This window comes from Hemiscyllium ocellatum, chromosome 16, assembly GCF_020745735.1.
Source record: "Hemiscyllium ocellatum isolate sHemOce1 chromosome 16, sHemOce1.pat.X.cur, whole genome shotgun sequence".
Classification (NCBI taxonomy): Eukaryota; Metazoa; Chordata; class Chondrichthyes; order Orectolobiformes; family Hemiscylliidae; genus Hemiscyllium; species Hemiscyllium ocellatum.
In genome coordinates, this window is record NC_083416.1 from 33,216,583 (window position 1) to 33,241,273 (window position 24,691).

The window sequence follows — 24,691 nt, forward strand, 5'->3', positions numbered from 1 at the left end:
AAACTGTTATTCCAGTTACTAAAATAATCCCTGGACTAAGAAGTAGAGTTAAAGAGCTCTGGATGAAGTGAAATTTCAAATGCGAAAGGAATGATCTTGTTTTATAATTTTTTGGCTGATTGCTCAAGAAAAGCCAAGGGTGGCACAATGGCTAGCACTGCCACCCCCCTCCCCAGTTCACAGGACCTGGGTTCATTTCCCACCTCAGGCAACTGTCTGTGTGGTGTTTGCACATTCTCCCTGTGTCTGCGTGGGTTTCCTCCTGCAGTCCAAAGGTGTGCAGGTGAGGTGAATTGGCCATGCTAAATTGCTTGTAGTGTTAAGTGGATTAGTCAGGGGTAAATGTAGGGGAATGGGTCTGGGTGGGTTGCTCTTAAGAGGGTTGGTTTGGGCTGAAGGGCCTATTTCCACACTGTAGGGAATCTAATCTAAAAAGGACCCTGATTTTCTGGGATTTTGTCTCCAGTGTTGCAATTTTGTTTCATCTTTCAGGCTTGAGTTAAAGCTAGAAAAAAGGTTCACCATCAAAGTCTGTTCTAAATTCCAAACGCATCAAAGAAAACAAAAAGCCAAGTTAATGTTGAGTAGCTTCAGTTTCCAAATACACCTCTTGGCAATTGGAAAGGAAGGACTTATAAATAAGAATGCAATAACTCTCAAAATTAAAATGCTGGACTGCTTTATTGGCACATACTAACTCTTGGTTCAGTGTGTTCTCTACTGATATGCAAAAAGCAACGAATTGTGTTTTTTTCATTCGTCCATTGATTTCTTTTCTCTCTTAGAATTGTGCTCCAAAATAGCCATGGTTACCAGTCAAGAATTAATTACCTTTGATGACGCATAGTGAATCCAGACTTCTGTGTGGACTTCTGGTGAGGCAACTTTTAAATTCCATTTAAATAATTTAATTGAAATAGGAGTAAATTAATCAGAACAGCAGAGAAGCATCATTTTCAGGAGCCGGTATTGTTTCAGGATCAAAAACAGGGTGAAAACAGGCATTCCTGTTACACACCGATTGCAAGTTACATACAAATATATAAATTGAGAGCAAGAGCAAGCCATTTGGGCTCTCAATGCTGCTTGCCATTCAACAAGATTGTGCTGATTTGATTGTGTCCTTAACTCCACATAACCCCTACAACCAATAACCCCTAACTGCCTTGTTACTTAATAATCTGTTTAACTTTCTTTAAAAATATTCCAACATGCCTCCACCACTCTCTGGGGAAAACAATATCAAAGACTTACAGCCCTTGGAGAAAAAAAAATTGCTTCACCTCAATCTCTAAGCTGCGTCCCCTGGTTCTATTCTTTCCCACAAGAGTTAACATCCTTTCAGCACCCAATGTTCTAATCTAATGTTTTTAATAAGATCACCACTCATTCTTTTACACTCCAACGGATACAAGCCCAACCTGCCCAACTCTCCTCACAGAACACCTTTTCAGGAATCAGTTGAGGGAAGTTTCTCTGTACTGTTTCTAATAAAATAATGTCCTTTCTTCAATAGGAAGACCAAAACTGTACACAGTACTCCAGATGTGGACCCTGTACAACTGTAGCAAAACATCGTATTCCGTTCCCCTTGCATTGAACCAGAAAATCCCATTTGCCTTCTTAATCACTTGTTATACTTGAATACTAAGTTTATATGCTGCATGCATCAAGACACACAGATCTCTCTATAACCTCAGAGGTCTGCAATCTCTCTTCTTTTCCATAATACACAACCTTTGTATTCTTCCTGCCAAAGTGGACAATATACATTTCCTTACATTATATCCATCTGCCAAATTGTTGCCCATTCGGTTAACTTGTCAATATCCCTTTGCAGACTCCTTATGTTCTCTTCACAATGAACTTTCCTGCCTCTGGAAAGTTTGAATTCATACCTTTAGTTCCTTTTAAGTTGGTAATATAAATTGTAAATAGTTAAGGCCTCAGCACTGATCCTAGTAGCAGTTCACTTGTCATATCCCAATAGGCTAAGAATTACCCTTTTATGCCTACTCCTAATATTCTCAGTGTATATTAACTTGTTGTCCTGAATAGCAGAGTTCTTATTTTGCTGAGTAAAATTTGGTATTGCACTTTGTCAAATGCCTTCTGTAAAACTAAGCTACCATTTTTCCATATTTTTCTTACTTCTTCAGAAAACTTCAATAACTTAGTCAACCTTACTTTCTCTTTCACAAATCTTGTTTTCTAAATTTCCCATTATATCCTCCCAAATAAAAACACTTCAGTATTTTCCCTAAGACAAATGCTAAACCAACTGGATCATGTTCAATCATTTTTCGATTACTGCTGTTAGAAGCATCTTTACTATGAGTTTAGTAATTAATCATGTCTCATTGCACATAATCAAATTTAGTATTGAATACTCTGTGGTTGGGTCTAGAAAGTGCTGAGAGTGCTGTGCTGGAAAAGCACAGCAGGTCAGGCAGCATCTGAGGAACAGGAGAATAGACGTTTCAGGCATATGCTCTTCATCAGGAATGTATCCCGATGAAGAACATATGCCCGAAATGCTGATTCTCCTGCTTCTCGGATGCTGCTTGACCTGCTGTGCTTTTCCAGCACCAGAGCTACACACCCATCTTGTCCAAGTGTTATATTAGATTACTTACAGTGTGGAAACAGGCCCTTCGGCCCAACAAGTCCATACCGACACTCCACCCACCCACCCATACATTTACCCCTTCACCTAACACTATGGGCAATTTAGCATGGCCAATTCACCTGACCTGCACATCTTTGGACTGTGGGAGGAAACCGGAGCACCCAGATGAAACCCACGCAGACACGGGGAGAATGTGCAAACTCCACACAGTCAGTCGCCTGAGGCGGGAATTGAACCCCAGTCTCTGGCGCTGTGAAGCAGCAGTGCTAACAACTGTGCCACCATGCCACCCTCATTATATCTTTCCAAAACGTTTTGAACTTTTGGATATTTACATCCAAGTCTTTGTCATCTTGTAGACAGGTTTCTGTAGTAGCTACCTTATCATACATGTTAATTTCTATAAATGTCAATTTATGTTTTGGAGGGGAGGTGATGGTGTTGAGATAATGTTACTGAGACAGTCATCTGGACCCCAATGTAAAGGAACTGAGGATACTGGTTTTAATCCCACCATGGTGGCTGGTGAAAATTTAAGTTACCAAAAAAAAGATTAAAAGTATTTTCTAAAAGGTTAGTCTAATGGTGACCATGGAACCACTCTTTTGATTGTTGTTTAAAAATAATTATTTTGTTCATTAATGTTCTTTAGGGAATGAAATCAGTCATCCTACCCGGTGTAGGATGGATGTGACTCCAGATCCATGACAACGTGGTTGATTTTTAACTGGTCGTGCAAACCTCACTATTGTGTTAAAAGCTGCTATAACGTCTAAAAAAAGGTAACAAAAGATGAGCCATTTAGCAACAAACTGAGCACTGGAAAAAACAACAGCAAATGCTGTCCTATTGACGCTAAGTCCTTCTTATCAATCTTTAAAATTGTGAGACCTGCTGTGTAGAGCAGTTGAGCAACTGAACAGAATCATATCTTATACACAATATGCCAGACATCACCATCACCATCCCTGGGTACATCTGTCCGTTTAGCAGGGCATACTACCAGAGCTGGAGGCACAATGGCATACAGTTGGGAGGAAGTTGTTCTTGACCTCTCAAAATGGACTCCAGACTCCAAGAAGTTTCATGGCATCAGATCTATTATGAGCAATGAAACCTGCTGGTTACTACCTTCTAACCCTTAGCAGCTGAGAATTAAAATCCCTCAATGTTGGGTATATTTGGGCAGGTGGTAAGACCGAAGAATGTATCATGTGTGGGTGACTTCAACATTTTGCTTCAAAAGTGGTTTGGTTGCACCATTAACTAAATGGGCTATTTAAGTGCTGAAAGACATAGCTGCAAGTCTGACTTTGTAGCAGGCAATGAGGGAGTTAACAGGGGAAATTATATTTGACCTTGCCCTTACTAATGTATCTGTTGCAGAACTATGCCTCCATGTTCATATTGGTAGGAATGACCACTCCACATTCCTTGTGGAGACAAAGTCTCATCTTAATGGAGCCGAGGTAGGACGAGATAAGTTTGGTAGGGCGGGACCATGCGGAGACAATAGACAATGTGTTGGTCAGGGTACTTGGGCTTGTAGATTTTGGGGAACAGGCTGTGCGGGGCTGGAGGGCACAGATAGTGCAAGTGATTTTGGCATGATGCGTTATGGGCAAGGAGGAAGTAGGACATAGTTTCAGACAGTAGGTGTTTGGCAGTTGCAACATAGAGGTCTATTCTCCAGATTACCACCGTCCTGCCTTTGTCAGTGGGTTTGATGGTGAACTGTGGGTTGGTGCGGAGAGAATGGAGTGCTACATGTTCAGAGGGGGTGAGATTGGAGTTAGTGAGGGGAATGGAGAAATTGAGGCAGCCGATATCACGTCGGCAGTTTGCAATGAAGAGGCCTAGGGTGGGTACGAGGCCAGTGAGGGGTGACCAAGTGGAGGAGGAAGGTTGAGGAAGAGAAGTCTCTGAGGCTGAACGGTCTGTCCTCAGGAAAGGACTCATGTTTGTACCCCTCCACCCCCACCCCACCACCACACCACATCCTCACAGCGCCAGAGAACTGGGTTCAATTCCCGACTCAGGCGACTGACTGTGTGGAGTTTGCACGTTCTCCCCGTGTCTGCGTGGGTTTCCTCCGGGTGCTCCGGTTTCCTCCCACAGTCACAAAGATGTGCGGGTCAGGTGAATTGGCCAAGCTAAATTGCCCGTAGTGTTAGGTAAGGGGTAAATGTAGGGGTATGGGTGGGTTGCGCTTCGGCGGGTCGGTGTGGACTTGTTGGGCCGAAGGGCCTGTTTCCACACTGTAAGTAATCTAATCTAATCCAACCCTCACCCATCATATGGCACCACCCTTCCCTGTTCCCCTCCATCAGCCACCTCATGAATGCCCAAAACCCCACACCCAAGCATTTCCACATATTCACTATCCCTGAAACCCTGAACTCTCTGGAGTCGAATGGTCTGTCCTCAGGAAAGGGCTCACATGCATCCCCCTCTGCCCCCACCTCAAAGCCCTTCCAGGAGAGACAGAGGTTCACCTGCCTCTCTTCCAACCTAGTTTACTGCATCAAGTGCTCCCAATGTGGTCTTCTCTACACTGGGGAGACCAAACATAAACTTAGGGAACGGTTCGCCAAGCATCTCAACCAGGCCCATAGGCCAACTGGACCTCCTAGTCACCGCTCATTTTAATTCCCCTTCCCCCTCCCTTTGCGACATGACCACTCTTGGGCTCCTCCATTGCCACAATAAACCAAACCACAAATTGGAGGAACAACAACCTTATGTTTCTCGTGGGAAGCCGGCAGCCCGGAGGACTCAACATTGAGTTTTCCAATTTCAAACAACCTCCCTTTCCATCCCCTGACACCCTTCTCAGCCCCTCCCCATCCCTTCCCCTCCTCCCTGCCACCAATCGGATTCATTCCTCCCATTGACCAACCAGGTTGTACCCCACTTCACCACCCTGCCCCCCCCCTTGCTGTGTTCTTCCAGCCTCCAGCCTATCTATGAGGAGGTCTGGAGCTGAGGGGCCAAGGTGGAACACAAACTGGGTGTAACTGAGCAGGTAATTGCTGAGCAGGTGCTGCTTAATAGCACTTCTGATGATGTATAGCCATAAGATTCATACAGCACGGAAACAGACTGTTTGACTCAAAACGAGTATTTTGCATCAGCGTTTACTGTGGAGAAGGACATGGAAGGTATAGAATGTGGGGAAATAGATGGTGACATCTTAAAAATGTCCATATTACAGAGGAGGAGATGCTAGACGTCTTGAAATGCATGTGGATGGATAAATTCCCAGGACCTGTTCAGGTGTACCAAAGAACTCTGTGGGAAGCTAGGGAAATGATTGCTGGGCCCCTCACTGAGATACTTGTATCATCAATGGTCACAGGTGAGGTACCGGAAGATTGGAGATTTGCTAATGTGGTACCATTATTTAAGAAAAGTGGTAAGGAAAAGCCAGGAAACTATAGGCCGGTGAGCCTGACCTCAGGGGTGGGCAAATTGTTGGAGAGAAGCCTGAGAGACAGGATTTACATGTATTTGGAAAGGGAAGGACTGATTAGGGATAGTCACCATGGCTTTGTGTGTGGGAAATCATGTCTCACTGACTTGATTGAGTTTTTTGAAGAAGAAACAAAGAGGATTGATGAGGGAAGAGTGGTGTATATGATCTATATGGACATCTGTAATGCGTTTGACAATGTTCCTCATTGTAGATTAGTTAGCAAGGTTAGATTTCATGAAATCCAGGGGGAACTAGTCATTTGGGTGCAGAACTGGTTCAAAGGTAGAAGACAGAGGGTAGTGGTGGAGGGTTGCCTTTCAGACTGGAGGTCTGTGACCAATGGTTGCCAGAAGAATTGGTACTGGGTCCACTGTTTTTTGTCATTTATATAAATGAATTGGATGTGAATATCGGAGGTATAGTTAGTAAGTTTGCAGATGACACAAAGATTGTATATGTAGTGGACAGTGAAGAAGGTTACCTCAGATTACAATGGGATCTAAATCAGATGGCCCAATGGCCTGAGGAGTGGCATATGGAGTTTAATTTAGATGAATGTGAGGTGCTACTTTTTGGAAAGGCAAATCAGAGCACGACTTATACACTTAATGGGAATGTTGCTAAATAAAGAGACCTTGGAGTACATGTTCATAGCTCCTTGAAAGTGGAGTCACAGATAGATAAGATAGCGAAGAAAGTGTTTAGTGTGCTTTCCTTTATTGGTCAGAGCATTGAGTATAGGAGTTGGAAGGTTATGTTGCAGCTATACAGGACATTGGTTAGGCCACATTTGGAATATTGTGTGCAATTCTGGTCTCCCTCCTATAGGAAGGATGTTGTGAAACTTGAAAGGGTTCAGAAAAGATTTACAAGGATATTGCCAGGGTTGGAAGGTTTGAGATATAGGGAGAGGTTGAATAGGCTAGGGCTGTTTTCCTCTGGTGTGTCAGAGGCTGAGGAGTGACCTTATGGAGGTTTATAAAATCATGAGGGGCATTGACACGGTAAATAGACAAGGTCTTTTCCCTGGGGTTGGGGAGTCCAGAACTAGAGGGCATAGGTTTAGGGTGAGAGGGGAAAGATATAAAAGGGATCCAAGGGGCAATGTTTTCACACAGAGGGTGGTACGTGTATGGAATGAGCTGCCAGAGGAAAAGGTGGAGGCTGGTACAATTGCAACATTTAAAAGGCATCTGGATGGATATGTGAATAGGAAAGGGTTTCGAGGGATATAGGCTAGGTGTCAGCAGGTGGGACTAGATTAGGTTAGGATATCAGGTTGGCATGGACGAGTTGGAGCAAATGGTCTGTTTCCATGTTGTATTGCTCCATGACTCTATGACTCCACTCACCTCATTCACTTTCTCTAGTAGCTCATTCCATATGTGCGTGACCCTGTGTGTGAATAGCTTGCCTCTGAGGTCCCTTTTAAATCTTCCTCTATCATCTTATGCCTGTACTCTCTAGTTTTGGACTCACTTATCTTGGGGAAAAGACCTTGGCTACTCACTTTATCTATGCCCCTAAGCGTTTTGTAAACCTCTGTAAGGTCAGCACTCCCCTCCTTCGCTCCAGGGAATAAAATCCCAGCCTCTCCTTATAACTCAAACTCTCCAGTCTTGGGCAGATCCCTGTAAATCATTTTTGCACCCTTTCCAGTTTAATAACATCCAAATGTAGCCTTATAAATGCCTTGGACATCCGCAACATGACATCCCACCTCCTGTACCCAATGCTCTGACTGATGAAGGCAAATTTGCCAAAACCCTTCACCACCATGTCTACCTATAATGCCACCTTCAAGGAACTATGTACCTGCACCCCCAGGTCACATGGGTTAACAGCACTTCCCTACCGCTGAATATGTAAATCCTGCCCTTCTTCCATCACATTACTAATGATTGATAGTAGACTGATGGGCTGCCAATGTTGGATTTGTCTTCCTTTCTCTGTACAGAACATAGCTAGGCAATTTTCCACATGGTTGGATACAAGCCAGTTTATAATTGTATTGGAACAGTTTGACTTCGGCAGCAACATGTTCTGGAGCACAAGTCTTCAGTACTATTGCTGGAATGTCATCTTTGAAGTATCCAGTGCTTCAACCATTTCTTGATATCACATGGAGTGAATTGAATTGGCTGATGCTGGTACCTTTGATGCTCAGGACCACTGAAGGAGGCCAAGATGGATCATCCACTTGGTACATCTGACTGAAGATTGCTGTGAATGTTTCAGCCTTACCTTTTGCGCTGATACATTGAGAATGGGGATATTTGTGGGGTCTCCTTCCCTAGCGAGCTGTTTACTTGTTCACCACTATTCCCAATTGGATATGGCATGACTGCAGAGCTTAGAGCTGATCTGTTGATTGTGGGATTGTTTAGATCTGTTTATCACTTTCTGCTTATGGTGTTTGGCATGCAAGTTGTTATTGGTAGCTTCACCAGGTTGACACCTTATTTTTAATTATACCTGGTGTTGTTCCTGCAATACCCTCCTGCACTCTCCAAGAAACCTGGGTTAATCCCCTAGCTTAATAATGATGGTTATGTGGGGGGTATGCCAGGCCACGAGGTTGCAGATTGTGCTGGAGTAAAATTCTGCTGCTGTTGATAGTCTACAGCGCCTCATGGATGCCCAAACTTGAGTTACTAGATCTGTTTGAAGTGCCACACAACGTGATAGAGCGTATCCTCAATGTGAAGGTGGGACTTTGTCTCCACAAGGACTCTGAGGTGGTGACACTTACAAATAGTGTCATGGACGGATGCATCTGCAGCTGGCAAGTTGGGAACGATAAGGTTGAGCAGGTTTTTCCCTCTTGTTGGTCCCCTTACCACCTGCTGCAGATCCAGTCTAACACCTATGTCCTTTAGGACCCTATCGGCTTGATCAGTAGTATTGCTGCCAAGCTATCCTGGGTAGACATTGAAATCCTTCCCTCCAGAGTACATTTTCTGTCAGTGTTTCTTCCAAATATTGTTCAGCAAGGAGGAGTACATGGTAATCAGCAGGAGATTTTCATGTCCATGTTTAACCTGAAGCCATGAGACTTCATGGGGTCAGGAGTTAATGTTAAGGATGCCCAGAACTCGGACTGAATATTATTGTGCTGCCACCTCTGCCTGGTCCGTCCTGCCGGTGAGACAGGACATATCTAAGGATAGGGTTGGTGTGTCTGCGACATTGTCTGTAAGTTTGACTCCATAATTATAACTATACCAGGCTATTGCTATTGTGAAACAGCTCTCCCAATTTTGGCACTAGCTCCCAGATGTTCATAAGGAGGACTTTGCAAGGTCGATAGGGCTATTTGTGCCATTGTCTACTCTGGTGTCTTGGTCAATTCTGGGTGGTTCATCCAGTTTAATTTATTTCTTGAGACTTCATAGTAATTGATACAACTGAGTCACTTGCTGGACCATTTCAGAGGACAGTTGAAGGTCAACCACATTGCTGTGGGTCTGCAGTCACATAGGCCAGGCGAAGTCAGGATGGCAGATTTCCTTCCCTGAAGGACATTAATGAGCCAAAATCGTCTCGTTACAAATCTGCCAGCATAATACCCCACCAATGGATCTCTGCCATAATATACCTTGTCCAAAGTGAAGAGCTATTTGGAATATAAAATGGGGTCCAAAAATATCATAACCATCAAATGATGAAGAGGTAAATTCTATGAATGTTTCTGAGAGGGCATTGTTGTGGTGGCAGATGAGTCAGAAATGGGGCACAAATAGCAGAAGTGCCCTGGAGATTAAAAGACATGTTCAAACCATGGCCATGGTTGAGACCTAGCTTTTCAACAGGCATGCCATTGGGGAAAGTGAGTACTGTAGATGCTGGAGATCAGATCAAAATGTGTGGTGCTGGAAAAGCACAGCTGGTCAGGCAGCATCTGAGGAATGGGAAAGTTGATGTTTCAAGCATGAGCTTTTCATCAGGATTGAGGGAGTGGCCCAAGGGGGCTGACAGATAAATGGAGGGGTGGAATTGGGCTGGGGGCAAGGTAGGTGAGAATGTGATAGGTAGATGAAGGTTGGGGCGATGATGGTGATAAGTTGGAGAGGAGGGTGGGGCAGATAGGTGGGAAGGAAGATGAATAGGTAGGACAGTCCAAGAGGGTGGTGCCGAGTTGAAGGTTGGATCTGGGATAAGGTGGGGGAGGGAAACCGAGGAAACTGGTGAAATCAACATTGATGTCATGTGGTTGGAGGGTCGCAAGGCACAAAATGAGGTGTTCTTCCTACAGGCATCGGGTGGCTAGGGTTTGGCGGTGGAGGAGGCCCAGGACGTGTGTTTCAGAGAACATCTCTGGGACACATGCACTGAACAACCCCACTGCCCTGTGGCCGAACACTTTAACTCCCCCTCCCAGTCGGCCAAGGATATGCAAGTCCGCCAACACCACTAACCTCTATCCACCCGACGCCTGAAGGATGAACGCCTCATTTTCTGCGTTCAGACCCTCCATCCACACGGATCAAAGTTGAATGCACCAGTTTCCTCATTTCCAGTCCCCCCACCTTATCCCGGTTCCAACCTTTCAACTCAGCACGCCTTCTTGGATTGTCCTATCTGTCCATCTTCCTTCCCACCTATCCACTCCACCCTCCTCTCTGACCTATCACCATCACCCCCCTCACCTTCATCTACCTATTGCATTCCTAGCCCCACCCCCTCCCATTTATCTCTCAGCCCCCTTTGGCCATGGCCTCATTCGAAACATCGATTCTCCTGCTCTTCGGATGCTGCCTGACCGGCTGTGCTTTTCCAGCACCGACTCCGATGCTATTGAGGAAGAACTGCGTGGGTGTACACTATATAAAATCCTTCCTCCATTACTGCCATCTTTCAAGTGGTGGATCCAGGAATTAAAATCAATAGACTAGATGTCCAGTAATTCTGTGTATTGTCACTCTCTGTAATCTGGAGGCAGCAAAGGGGCAAAGTATCGTCATCGAGTTATAGAGATGTACAGCATGGAAACAGACCCTTCATCCCAACTTATCCATGCCAACCAGATATTCTAAATTGATCTAGTCAGATTTGCCAGCATTTGGCCCATTTCTTTCTCAGCCCTTCTTTACCATGTATCCATCCAGATGCTTTGTCTGGTAGGCAGGTGTGAAATCCTCCGTCATTTTCTAGCGCTACCTTAGAGACAATGGCAGTGAAGAAAGTAGCCCTTAAATTCATGGAACATCATCATGGAATAGAATTTTGTTCCATACAAACTCTAGCTTGATCCCCATTGACAAGGAATTGATATAGTTAAGGCAGTTGTTCAACTAGGAGAATCTCCTTCTGTAATGTTGCTTGACATTATCTTCCTTTTCTGAAGCCAGGCCAATATTCTAAGAATCAATTCCATATCCACCTGAAATTAGTTCTTAAAAACCATTGCATTTGACAAACAATTATATTTGTTCGAAACAATTGCTGTTGATTAGAAACATTAACTCTGTTTCTGTCACTGCTGGTGCCGCAGACCTGCTGAGTTTCTCCATCAATTTTTGCTTTTATTTCAGACTTCCATAGTTTTTTGCTTTTATTTGGACAAGGTGATTGTTACTCTCACCAGAAATTTCCCTATTTTAGAGTTGGGAGTATTGGCAATGTCTCTCTGTGTGAATAAATGCCCTTTACTCCTTTGTGCAATGCCATCTGAATATTTGCCTCTAAATTTAATAGGGGAAATCTTGTGGATAGAATAGCAGCTGGACTAAATCCAGCCAATCTCTATTTTGTTTCTAGTTTCACAGACCAAAATGGTGAATTTCTTGCAAGAATCATCTATCATGTTGAGTCAGTTAAGTAGCAATTTTCTATGACTCAGTCAGACGGCTTGCATCACAGATGTTCCAATATATGATTTATAAATTGCTAGCCGGCACCCTGTCATGATTTTCCAGATTAAATAATCTGATTTTTAGTTTAGCAAATTTTAATTAACTATTGCTGCAAACTAAAATTTGTTTTCTGTCTCACCTCTGCACTTTGCACAGCTCATTTTAGCTCTCCCAACACTCCCTTGTCCTTAACCTCTTCATTTTACCACCTCTGATCCTGATTGATGAAAGGGAAACAATGTGAGTTCTTTCCCCTGGAAAGTATTATTAATTGCTTCAGAAGATAAAAGAAATGAAGTGGTCACTTTTTTTCACACATCATTAAACAGTAGGCAGCAACTCTTTAAAAAAACATATTTGTCTATCCCAGTATGTGCTACGTTTTCTGCAAAGTATCTGACCTCTCTTTCTGTCAGAACTGTGTATCAGAACATAGCAAATTAATTAACGTTGTATCAGGTTCAACCCTCCTCCCTGTCAAACCCCTGCCAACTCAGGCAGTAACCTAAAAAACAGCTATATTATTTCAGGAATACCAGATAATGTCCAATTTTCCGTGACATAAAGGATCCATTGACAGGTTATACACAATAAAAAAAATCATTAAATAAATAGTATTAATTTGAACTTTTTTTTGCATATTGCAAGGTGAGTTATGTTACACCTGAGGATGTGACGGTTTCTACTTTTGAGTTTTAGTGTTAGCAAAAGTGATTAGATACTGCCTGACCAGGTACAAAGTAAACCACTCTCTACTTCCTGTTAACGATGAGTTAGATTCTCTCAACATTACAGTTATAGCAAAATTCCAAAACAAATTATAAATCTTGTTTACTATGTACTGGGGAAATCTTCTCTTACTATATTTTCAAACTAAATTCAGAACATAATTGTTCTCCCATAGACTTTGTCAGTTTGGCTTCTCTTTGCTATTTTCCATAAAGTAGATGCCGGAGGTTGAAAATTCACAAATTAGGGTTAAAACTGAAAACTCTTCCTAAAGTGGAATACAATTGTATTACTCCTGGACTGTAACTTTTGAGAGAATTATATATACTTCTAGACTGGACATTACTAAAATTGTAATGTCCCCCTTCACAATTCATTGAGTTCACTGATTCCACATGATTTAAATTCCCACGCACACTTTTTAAAGAATGTATTTGGAAAATGTATGGATTATTTTCCTTCTTAATAGTTCCCGCTCCATGCCATAAATATACTGCTTACAACTGTCTAATTTGTAATTGTTATGGAAGGGATTTCAATTCTTGATGAAAAGTTTTCTGTGTTATTGCATTTTCTTGTTATTATGTAGATCTATGAGCATTTTGACTAGAATTTTATTAACGTTCAGATAAACTCATCTTTCACATTAAATCATGATATTTCCCATTGAGATGTTAAAGAACACAACAGCCAGTTCCAGGATAAACTGCAGATTCATTTGACTTGACACTCTACAGTTTGCTGTCTGGTTTCTGTAAATTTTATTGCTCCATGTTTTACAGAAGAGCTCTGTCTAAAAGCTTTGCCAGACTATTTAAAAGCTGTCCATTGCATATCCTTTATTAAACTCTCAATAGTGCAAAGAATCCACAGATGAAACATGCAACTCTATTGTTTACTGTAGAAATGCCATCCAATATAATGATGCTGAAGAATGACATTTACGTATAAACATCTTCATGCCCATATAGGGATACTTCTGAAGCACAGATTGACCCAGACTTGATTTGATTCATGTGATGGAATGTGATCATTGTGTCATGCTTATGATTTCAACCTGAGCTTCATAAAATCAGAAAACTAAGGATATTTGTGAATAATTGTTTTACTGCCTGTGAGAAAAATGTCTTTATCACATCAACAGAATTTCTTGTCTGTGTTAATTGTCTTTAGATAATTTTATATGATACTGAAATGTCCAATTGCATATTCTGATTCATCCAATTCTGACAATGACATTCTTAACAAGAATACAGTGCTCTATTTTTATGTTAAGTCATCACCCTTAAAACTAGTCCACTTTTTTGGAAAGTACTTGTTCTCATCAGATCAGTGCGAAATATGTACACGAATTCCAATGAAATGTTAAAGTAATGAATCCACGTGTCATCGATGTTGACTTAAAAGGAACTGCGAGCTAGCTTTGGCTCATTGGTAAGCATGGACTCATTCTTAGGTGGGTTAAAATCAACTAGAAGAAAGTGAGGACCGCAGAGTCGAGAGTGGGGTGCTAGAATAGCTCAGCAGGTCAAGCAGCATCCGAGGAGCTGGAGAATTGAAGTTTTGGGCAAAAGACCTTCATCAAGAATGAGGCTTATGAGCTGAGGGGGTGGAGAGATAAATGGGAGGGGGGGTGGAGCTGGGGGGAAGGAAGCTGAGAGTGCGATAAGTAGATAGAGGTGGGGTAATGTTGGTAGGTCAGAGGGATGGGTGCAGTGGATAGGTGGGAAGGAAATTGGGCAGGTAGGACAGGTCATGAGGGTGGTGCCGAGTTGGCAAGTTGGAACTGGGATAAGGTGGGGGGAGAGGAAATGAGGAAAATTGCCAGTACCCACTCTCAACTCATTCTTAGATGTTCAAGAGTGTACATTGCAGGGAAGGAGTGTTGACACTTTTTATTTAGTAATCCGTTGGTTTTCTATACAGTTTCTCACATTCTTGCTGTAAACACTCAGGTCAAGTAATTTGTTGGCAAACATAGATTTTTAAATAGTTATTAAAGGAGCTGATTTCAGACAAATCATAAATTAACTGTTCAGTTTCACAGCTCCATGTCCTTCCAGAATTAGTGATGAGCTAATACCAGAATTACAGAGCTCCTCAAGGTGGTGTCCTAGGCCCAACCATTCTCAGTTACTGCATCAACAAGTGTCTCTCCTTCATAAGCATAAGGAGCAATTTTTTTAACCCCGAGGATGGTTCGTGTGTGGAATGAACTTCCTGAGGAAATGGTGGATATGGGTACAATTATAATGTTTAAAAGACATTTGGATAAGTCCATGAATAGGAAAGGTTTAGAGAGATATTGGCCAGGAGCAGGCAGGTGAGACTACTTTAGTTTAGAATTATGGTTGGCATGGACTGGTTGGACTGAAGGGTCTGTTTCCATTCTGCATGAGTCTATCACTCTATGATAGGTGGGGATGTTTGCCAGTGGCTGTACCATTCTTGACTCCTCAGATACTGAAGCAGTCTATGTTCAACTGCATCAATATCTTACAACATCCAGGCATGGGCTGACAAATGGCAAGTTACATTCATGCCGCACAAATGCCAGGTAATGACCATCTCCAGTAAGAGACAATGTAAACACTGCCCCTTGAAATTCAATGATTATCATTGCTGAATCCTCCACTGTCAACTACCTGGAGGTTACCATTGAACAGAATCTAAACTGCCATATAAATACAACGGCTACAAGAAGAGCTCAGAGGCTAGGAACACAGCGATGAGTAACTCACTTCCTGACTCCGCAAAGCCTGTCCACCACTTACAAGACACAAGTCAGGAGTGTGATGTAATACTCCTTATTTTCCTGCATGGATTCAGCTGTAACAACACTCCGTAAGCTTGACACCATCCAGGACAAAGCAACCTGCTTGATTAGCTTCACATCCACAAGCACCCATTTGACCTACAACTGATGCTTAGTAGTTGCAGTGTGTAACTATCTGCGGGATGCACTGTAGGAATTCATCCAAAATACCTAGACAGCATCTTCCAAACCCAAAACCATTATCATACAGAATGGCCAAGGCAACAGATACTTGGAAACACCACCATCGGCAAGTTCCTGTCCAAGCCACTCACCATTCTGAATTGAAAATGAACAGCCATTACTTCACTGTTGCTAGAATTGCTCCCTAAGGACATTGTGGGTCAACCTATAGCAGAGGGAGTGCAACAGTTCAAGAAGGCAGCTCACCAACCCCTTCTCAAGGGCAATAAGGGACAGGCAATAACTGGTTGCTAGCCAGCGATGTCCACTTCCCACAAGTGAATAAAAGTGGCACCTATGTACATAAACGTATATACCTAAGGAAAAGATTTACATTTATGCAGGAGTCAATTTGTCTGTAAGACAAAATTTTCATGTGGCTGTGGTTGGAGAATGCGCCCCAAGTGCAGGCACTTGTCTTCATAGGATTATTGTTATTTCTATTGCACACACAGAAAGGCAGACCAACCAGTATTAATTCAACTTAGTGGTAGTTAGCAGTACTGGAGGAAAACTCACTATCAAGTTTTCACTAGTATGGTGTATTTCAGTCCAGGATGCCTGTTCCCATTCTTACTTGCTGCATTTAAAGCAATACCTCTGTAAAAGTAGAGAAGCTACATTTGAACTCCATCCTAAGACCTTAAGGGCATACATATTCATGCTTATGTGCATACATTGAGACATTTAAGGCAGAATGCATATTTGTTTGCATGATCAAAACTGTGTCACTTGTGTAAATACAATTTTTGATTTGGAAATGCTGATGCTGGACTGGGGTGTACAAGGTCAAAAATCACACAACACCAGGTTATAGTGCAACAGGTTTAATTGGAAGCACTAGCTTTCCCAGTACTGCTTATCAGGTGACAACCACCTGATGAAGGAGCGGCCCCCTGAAAGCTAGTGCCTCCAATTAAACCTGTTGCACTATAACCTGATGTTGTGTGATTTTTAACTTTGTACACTTTTTGAGTTTGAGGACAATAGAATTGGAAAAGCCCAACTTAAGGTTTGAAGAAATTGGGTTTGCCTGAACTGTTCCACAACAAAGAAAGTGAATGTCTAAATTATGATCCAAATGTTTCCAAATAAAAGTTCTAATAAGGCCTTCCTGCATCCTAATATTTATGTTAGGGTTCCATGAAAGGAAATCATTAAACACAATGTGATTGAGTTCATAAAGAGGTCAAACTTCAGAACCCAATGGAAGCAAACTGTTGATATTGGTCATTATGTCACCAGAATTTCTTTCAAAATGGGCAAGCTGACCCAGACATCATTTTAGATTAGATTTGCTACAGTATGGAAACAGGTCCTTCGGCCCAACAAGTCCACACCTAAGAGTAACCCACCCAGACCCTACATTTATCCCCGACTAATGCACCTAATACTATGAGCAATTTAGCATGGCCAATTCACCTATCTTGCACATCTTTGGACTGTGGGAGGAATCCGGAGCGCCCGGAGCAAACCCACGCAGACACTCTACATTGGATTACACCACTTCCCACCCTACCTCTTGCAAAAATGCCATGCCATATTCCCAATTTCTCCGCCTCTGCCGTATCTGCTCCCAGAAGGACCAGTTCCACAACAGAACACACCAGAAGGCCTCCTTCTTTAGAGACTGACATTTCCCTTCCCACATGGTTATAGATGCCCTCCAACGCATCTCGTCTACATCCCGCACCTTCATCCTCAGACCCCCCCCTCCAACCGTAACAAGGACAGAACCCCCCTGGTGCTCACTTTTCACCCTACCAACCTTCACATAAACCAAATCATTCGCCGACATTTCCGCCACCTCCAAAACGACCCCACCACCAGCGAAAAATTTCCCTCCCCTCCCCTTTCCGCCTTCCGGAAAGACCGTTCCCTCCGTGACTACCTGGTCAAGTCCATCTCCCCCGACAACCCACCCTCCCATCCTGGCACTTTCCCCTGCCACTGCAGGAACAGCAAAACCTGCACCCACACCTCCTCCCTCACCTCCATCCAAGGCCCTAAAGGAGCCTTCTACATCCATCAAAGTTTTATCTGCACGTCCACTAATATAATTTATTGTATCCGTTGCTCCCGATGCCGTCTCCTCTACATTGGGGAGACTGGATGCCTTCTAGCAGAGCACTTTAGGGAACATCTCTGAGACACCCGCATCAATCAACCACACCGACCCGTGGCCCAACATTTCAGCTCCCCCTCCCACTCTGTCGAGGACATGGAGGTCCTGGGCCTCCTTCACTGCCACTCCCTCACCACCAGATGCTTGGAGGAAGAACGCCTCATCTTCCACCTCGGAACACTTCAACCCCAGGGCATCAATGTGGACTTCAACAGTTTCCTCATTTCCCCTTCCCCCACCTCACCTGAGTTCCAAACTTCCAGCTCAGCACTGTCCCCATGACTTGTCCTACCTGCCTATCTTCCTTTCCACCTATCCACTCCACCCTCCTCCCTGACCTATCACCTTCATCCCCTCCCCCACTCACCTATTGTACTCCATACTACTTTCTCCCCACCCCCACCCCCACCCTCCTCTAGCTTATCTCTCCACGCTTCAGGCTCTCTGCCTTTATTCCTGATGAAGGGCTTTTGCCCGAAACGTCGATTTTGCTGCTCCACGGATGCTGCCTGAACTGCTGTGCTCTTCCAGCACCACTAATCCAGAATCTGGTTTCCAGCATCTGCAGTCATTGTTTTTATCTTCTCTACACAGACAATTGCCTGAGGCTGCTCTAATAGTTGTTGTACTCTTGTAGCTCGTAGAGATTAAATAAGCTACTTTCCAGATACAAGAGGATAGAATTATATCAATGACAGCATTCAAAATGGAAAATGAGTCCCTGACAGAAGTCATGAAAATATAAAAGTTGCCTAATCTATTGGAATAATGAGGACCTTTGAATGGTAAATCCCGGGGGGGGGAGTGGTTGAAAGCGGGAACGGCGAGCCAAGGAATGGTTTCTTTACATTACTACAGTCCCAAATGAAATCACAAAACTCAATACCGAATTGATCTCCTCTGTACACACTAGGGCAGATTAGATTCGCGTGTATGTGCCCTTGATATTGCAGAAATCAAAACATGTACGGTATGGCTTTAATTTGCCACTCGCTGTAGATGTGATTGAGGTTAAATCATTAGTGCTACACATTTTGAATGTGTTCGCACACTCTAAAATCAACCAAATTCACCGACCGAGGAGCAGGAAAATCGACATTTCGGGCAAAAGCCCTTCCTCAGAAATGAAGGCTATCTCTCCACCCGAGAGGCTCCATTCCTGATGAAGGGTTTTTGGCCGAAACGTCGATTTGCCTGCTCCTCAGATGCTGCCTGACCTGCTGTGCTTTTCCAGCACCATTCTGATCTAAACTCTGGTTTCCAGCATCTGCAGTCCTCACTTTTGCCAAATTCACCGATCGTCTCGTCCCCTTGACAACTCATCTTGGCGGGTGAGAATTCAACAGAAATCAACAGCACTTGGTTTCTTTTTTAAGAAAAAAATTCCCCGTTCGAAGTTTCATATTTTCAGAAATTAAATAGAGTCCTTCGACTGCTTTTCTGTCAAACACTTGTCAAATGTCGTGCTTCCCACTCCCCGTCACATCCGCCCACTGGAACCTAACAATACCGAAATGCTATCTCCTGGATACCTTTCATTTTACAGACTGCGACGTGAAGAAATGCTCATTTAGATCCTCAATAACCTCAAACATCGTACTCAACCGGGGCAATGATTGAACTGATAACTCCTGATACGAATAGCGAGGTCATGAACTCTGCTGAATGGGACAATCATTATCTCAGAGTTGAGCCGAATGTATTGATTTGAAAATGTGTTGCTGGAAAAGCGCAGCAGGTCAGGCAGCATCCAAGGAGCAGGAGAATCGATGTCTCTGGCATTAGCCCTCATGCTCGAAACGTCGATTCTCCTGCTCCTTGGATGCTGCCTGACCTGCTGCGCTTTTCCAGCAACACATTTTCAGCTCTAATCTCCAGCATCTGCAGTCCTCACTTTCTCCGAATGTATTGATTTCAACTTTAATGCCACAAATGTCTCTGCATTATTATACTCACTATATCGCACTCCCTTTCATTTTGGTAAGAGCCGGATTTATTAGAGATTGCTAGGCTTTTGAGAATGGATCGCGCACAAGTATAAGTGAGTTAATGACTTCGGAGGCATAATCCCGGTTGTAATGTAGGGAATAGGCGACGCGACTGTCCAGGAATAAGACTGAGAGAGTATTTGGAGTTTACATCAGGTTTCGGTATAGTGACCCAGATTTGTATAGCAAGTGCCCGCCATTTGTTTCTCCTGGTGCATTTAAAGGAGGACTCCACCACACAACTCTAAAAATTCAGTGCTTTCCTGTGGCTTCCCCCGCTCCCCAAACACACACCTTCCCATATAAAAGGCCAAATTAGCAACTAGTTCGCGCTTTCTTTTCTGGAGAGATTGCTATTCTGATGTCCTTCCTTTAAAAAAATGGATTTCGCTGTTGCAGGTTACTGCCTTGGGGACTTGCATTGTTGTTTGAGCACTTTCTGGCAACCTGAGGTAAAGCTGCTTGGAACGTAATGAATTTCGAAACAGATTTCCCGATAAGATTCTCTTTCTGCAGCAAAACATACCCCCCAATGAATGATCGGTTACCATGGAATAGGTCTTTCCCATTAACTACAGAATAGACCTCCTGCCCACCCAAACCAACCGAACCCAACCTCTGAAATACCATCTCAATGTGAGCTAACCTTCAAGGAATTAGAGACTAGAATATTATGTTCTACTACTGGATTTTCTGAGAGGCAATTTATGAGCAAAATAACCTCTGATTTTGGTACACCAATTTCTGCACGCAATATACAATGAAGTTAGGTAAAATGTCGAAGCAAGCAAATTCCTCGATAAGTTGAGATCAGAGTGATGCTGGAAAAGCACAGCAGGTCAGGCAGCATCCGAGGACCAGGAAAATCGACGTTTCGGGCAAAAGCCCTTCCTCGGGAATAGCATCTAAACTCTAGATTTCCAGCATCTGCAGTCCTCACTTCTGCCTAAACTCCTCGATAAACCGAGTCAATGAGGAGGTTCTGGTCCCAGGGCTGACCGAACAAGTCTCTCGCAGAAGACAGTCTAGAACTGGGAGGAAATTGCCGGGAAGAGCGGTTGAGGCCACAATCTAACACCGTGGTAATGGAAGCACAGTTATTTTTACATCCCGGAAAGATGATAGCAAAGTTCTTCAGAGGAAACTGTTGTGAAATCTAATCTCACTAATGGCGCGGTTGATATCTAACACTAACTTAAATGATTGATTTCAGCCTGTTAAAAATCAATGACTCAAGGGCTGGACGGTACCTGGGAGGACTTACTCCACAAAAAAAAGGCATTTCTCTTTATTGCACACAGTTTCAGCAACACATGCATCTCAGAATGAGATGACAAATCCCCAAACCGACGAGTTCCCGTTTTGAAAGAATTTTCAAATAAAAACAAATCATTGCGAAAACTGGAAATCTGAAGCAAACACAGAAACTCAGCAGGTCTGGCAGCCTCTGTGGGGAAGAAGCAAAGTTAACGTTTCGGGTCCGCCGACCCTTCTTCAGAACCGGAAAAAGTTCGGATAAACTGGGAAAAGTAAGCCTTCGGAACGTTAACTCAGCTTTTTCTCCGCAGAGCCGTTGAGTTTCTCCAGCAATGACTACTTGTTTGTTGACAGAACTTCCAGCGATTTGACGATGAGCCTGAAGGTGAGGTGCGCGGTACTGGATGGGAGTTGAAGGATCACTGAGCAGATTGAGTGCACCCACTTCACTTCATCAGATTGGAAATACGGAAGGGTATGTTTGCTCTCTCTGTCGACTTTAATTATAAACTGCAACTAATGTTTACTCATCTTTCAGCGTTAAGTGACCACTCTGATTTGGGTTCATCAGCGGTATGATAACATTCAAACCGAGCGGCGTCTTAAAGTTTACACAAACTGGTCCCAAATTTTGTTTTGCCAGCTGACCCAACATGTTTTTTCTCTGTTGTCTTAAGGCTGCAACGACTATGTTCATCTCATTCCCCCACTCACCCCCATCCTTAAGTGAATGGAGCACTTATATCCATGCAAACCAGCTATGATGTCCAAAATAGAATCAGATTACATGCAATTTATAGGATCTATTTAGATTATAAACGTTGGGTTTTAAAATGTACAAAAAGTCAAGAAAATAAGCGGTTACGTCGAGACTTAAATAACATTCCTTCAGTCGCAAGTAATTCTCTTCAGCATAGTGAGAAGAAACTGAATTAGATTTTCCTTTTCTGTTGATTGACCATTGTGGGAGAGGGGCATAACATTGCTCTGGCGTGATCAGTGTAACTTCGCCACAAATACAAGGGGAAGCTCTTACCATTTCAGTCCGATGCAAGTACGTCTCAATGACAGTGTTACGCACAGTTGAAAAATGCTTGCTGCCTTCATCTCGGAAGCTCCTCCGAAGGATTGGCAGGGGTTAGGGTGAAGCTTGCTGTTTATATTACAAACCCTTCACTTGTCGAGACTTCGGGCTTCTTTCCTCAAGTATGGGATTTGAAGATCCGAGTGCAGTGACGTGAATGTTGTGGTCGTGTCAGTCACATCTCGCTCGGCTGGGGCTAACCGACGGGACTTCCTAGGAAGCTGAAGTCACTTTTGAATGAACAAGTGTGCGCATTTAAAAGACGTTAAATGGGTGTGCAGATCCGGAGTTGTTGTGGTGGAACGGTCACATATCAAAGCAAAACAAAAGCAAATCCCGATAATGAGCAGAGCCTCCCCCTTCCTGCCTCAGCTACATCTCGCAGCCTGGTTAGAATCAGAGGCAATATTAAACCGTCTCTGGGTTTTCTGAACAACGTTGAAATGCGCCATGAAAGGGAAGAGTAGAGTATTATCTGTCAAAAGGCAGAGGCAGCCTAGTGCTGCGTCGGTCCCAGGCTCTCACTTGCCCAGCTAGACACCTCCTGTCGATTCTTTGACAGACTCCACTCGGAAAATCCTTCACAGACCAGACTCCCAACATGAAAAAGCTTCAGCAGTGACATTATTACTGTTCTGGAGATAAGGAAAATGACTTGGCATTTGCCCTCCCTCAGGAGCTGCCAAGGCTTCTATTCGGGTAATGAAACACAATTTCAAACCGTGCCACTGCGAGGGCGAACCTTTCTGACATTTAAGGAGAAATCTGGTTGTGTTGAAAATCGAGCGCCCCGGTTTTGGCGGGCACACGCTACATTTTACATCAGGTTTCCCGTTAATAAACAATATCGGGAAACACAGCTAAACGCATAGCATAACAACAAACAATCACGTGTCATTTATAAAGTCACTGATTTCATGGAATGTTAAAACAGCAAAACAGATTATTCGAGTTTGTGAAGATTGTTTTTATTTTCCTTTCTATGAAGCCAACTATAGTTTCATCGTCAGAACCAGAAATTGTCCCGGACATTTAGCAGATCTGTCAGCATCTGTGGGGAGAAAATCAACTCTGGTTTCTCCTCCTCAAAAGCTACCAGGCCTGCTGAGCTTCTCCAACAATTTCAGTTTTTGTTTCTTGATTTGTTGTAGTTTCATCTTTGCTATTTGCACCCACATTCAAAGAGAAATGTCCCTTTCCATTATTGGATACAACTCTCCATTATTGATAACATTCCAAACTTGGAACATTAGATTACTTACAATGTGGAAACAGGCCCTTCGGCCCAACAAGTCCACACCGACCCGCTGAAGCGCAACCCACCCTTACCCCTACATTTACCCCTTACCTAACACTACAGGCAATTTAGCATGGCCAATTCACCTGACCCGCACATCTTTGGACTGTGGGAGGAAACCGGAGCACCCGGAGGAAACCCACGCAGACACGGGGAGAACGTGCAAACTCCACACAGTCAGTCGCCTGAGTCGGGAATTGAACCCGCGTCTCAGGCGCTGTGAGGCAGCAGTGCTAACCACTGTGCCACCGTGCCGCCCATTCTTTACCTCAAGCTTGCTCTGCCAATCTATAAGACTATATCTGACTGGTTTGTGTTCCAAATTCCACATTCCCATCTACCCCAACGACCTTTGATTCCCTTCCCCACCAGGAATAGTGTGGGAACAGAATCCACAACAGCTTACAAGAAGGAAGTGGATAAATATTTGAAAGAACATCCAGCAGGCCAGGAGAATTTGACTGAATGGATTTCAAATCACTTACCTCTGGACTTTAAATTCTTATTATTCATTTGTGTTTTTGGCAGAGTTTCTCAAATCAATCATGGAACTTCACATTAAAACTATTTTGTGATCCAGCATCCACCATAAGACCATAAGAGGGCAGGTGTTGAATTAGCTCCCTCACCCATGAAGTCTACTCTGCCATGTGATAATTCCCAACTCCACTTTCCTGCCTTTTCTCTGTAAGCCTTGGTACATTTACTGATTAAAAGTCTGTCTTTCTCAGCCTTCATTACACTCCAAGGTATAACCTTGATAGTTCCACAAATTCATTACTCTCAAAGAAGAAATTCCACCTCTTCTTTGTCTTAAATGTGCAACCCTTTATTCTGAGAAGATGCTCTCTGGTCCTTGACCTTCCCACAAGGGGAAACAACCACTCTGCAATTACCCTGTCAAGTGCCTAGAATCTTATGTGTTCTGATGATGTTGACGATCACTCTTTAAAATTACAATGTCTACAGGTCCAACCTATTCAACCTCCCCACATAAGACAGTCTCTCCAGAACATTTATTGACCTAGTGAACCTTCTTTGGACCGTCTCAAATCCCAGTATGTCTTTCTTTAGATAATGAGCCCAGAGCCGTTCACACTATTCTAGGTGTGGTCTAATTGACGTCTTGAATCGTTTTAGCAAAACTTTTCCATATTCATTCACCATTCCCTTTGAAATTAAGGAAACATTCAGTTTGCTTTCACAATCACCTGGTGAACTTAGATGTTAGATTTTTGTGAATTATGCATAAGG

The 24,691-nt window shown here is 43.3% G+C and overlaps 1 protein-coding gene across 2 annotated transcripts in view; it reads right to left on the reverse strand.

Moving 5' to 3' along the window:
• Positions 1–22,244, reverse strand: part of htr4 (5-hydroxytryptamine receptor 4) — a 205,173-nt gene extending 182,929 nt beyond the window's left edge. For both annotated transcript variants that reach the window (XM_060836766.1, XM_060836767.1), the window contains exon 1: positions 22,093–22,244. The gene's annotated coding sequence lies outside the window, so the exon portion shown is untranslated. The remainder of the gene's footprint in view (positions 1–22,092) is intronic.
• Between the last annotated feature and the right edge of the window lie 2,447 nt (positions 22,245–24,691).